Raw genomic sequence first — 1607 nt, 5'->3', positions numbered from 1 at the left:
CATCTTGACAACCCTTAATAATAATAAAAAATAAGATTAGACAAACCAAAGGTGTGTTCATAATGAGCTTTTTATTTAAAAGCACATGTAATGGAGCTAAGTACATTTAGCGGAGGAAAAAAACAGCATTAACACTATTTCTTTTGTACAAAAAATGAGACAATACAAAAATACTAATTGAATTTCAATACATTTGAGGGTGTATTTTCTGAATGCATATTACAAAGGTAACTATTACAATCTACAATAGTTTAGTTATCTTGATACAAAAATCTGTCAATCGATGCTTTTTAAGCAGCATTTTGTAAAGAACACAGGTCTGTAATCATAGTGGATATATCTAAACATGTTAAGAAACAATATCTTACAGAGTTAATTTTAGTGATCTATACATTATTTATATATTTATAAAAAGAGAGTGAAAACGGCTTTGTCAAATGATAGGACGGACTATACGATGAAAAAGATGTGCAACACGGAGGGTTGTGTTGTTGGATGAGAATATCTGAGTAGGCTGTAAATAAAAAGGAGCTCTGTATCTGGTACTGTACAACTGTTAGTGATTATACAGGACACGCTATAAACATGCAAGGTTAAAGATGCTTCTTAGCAGAGAATAAAAATATTAGATCCACAGTTTTCATAACGTTCACCTGGTCTCGCGCTCCGACACACAGTGGCACATGTAGACACACACACTTGGCACAGTTGTGTGCTTTACTTGCCACACACAGTTTATCAAAGGGGGGCAGGGGGAGAGTGGGATGGGGGTTGGGGGGGTCCTTTTCACAGGTCACAGCGCACACATGAAATGATACCACAAGTGTACCCACACAAGCACAAGACAGTACAAAACATACATGCACACCCACACACGGTGAGAGACAAACATCCATTGCCAATGAGTGAATGGGTGGGTGAGAGCTCCTCCCTGCCAGCAGAAAGAGCCCAAATCATCCCAAAATAATGTGCCAGCTTTGCTGTAAATCATCACCCTCTCTGCACGGTGACAGGCCGCACCCTTTCACTCTGTCCACCTATCGCCTTCCTGTTTAGGAATCCTGACAGATGGCCCCAACACCAGGAAGAGGCACGGCACAGCCACGCCTCTTATACAGGTGCTGGGAGGCTGGGAGGTCTGCCTCCCTCCTTCCACAGAATACGTCCCCCCCTTTACTACATCTAACCTCAAGAACTGCAACATCCCGAGTTTGGGCCGCACTGATAGTCTGCTGCAAAACGCTTAACATGCTGATGTGGACACAGACACGTGAGGTCGGAAGGCTTCACGCTCCAAAGCTTTAGAGGCCTAACAAGATCAGTGTACGAAACTTGCAGCAGCCTGTTGGTAAAGAGTTAATGTCCGTGTCTCGTAATGTCAGCTCTATCAAGATTTTACAGTCAAACTTCTCAGGCAGCAAGTGGTGATAATGGACAATGAAGTTAAAAACAGTGCTATAAGTTATATTTTTCTATCCTGTTAATATTTTATGCTGCTAATTATTGCAGTAATATCCTTCCCTTGGCTCAGGAAGTTGTTGTCCTACGGTGATCCAAGGCCACAGAGAGTTCAGAGAGGAGGCGCTCCTCTCTCCCTCGGCAGGGGA

This window comes from Leuresthes tenuis, unplaced genomic scaffold, assembly GCF_036924035.1.
Source record: "Leuresthes tenuis unplaced genomic scaffold, fLeuTen1.0.hap1 SCAF_7, whole genome shotgun sequence".
NCBI lineage: Eukaryota > Metazoa > Chordata > Actinopteri > Atheriniformes > Atherinopsidae > Leuresthes > Leuresthes tenuis.
Note: the sequence above shows the minus strand (reverse complement) of the source record.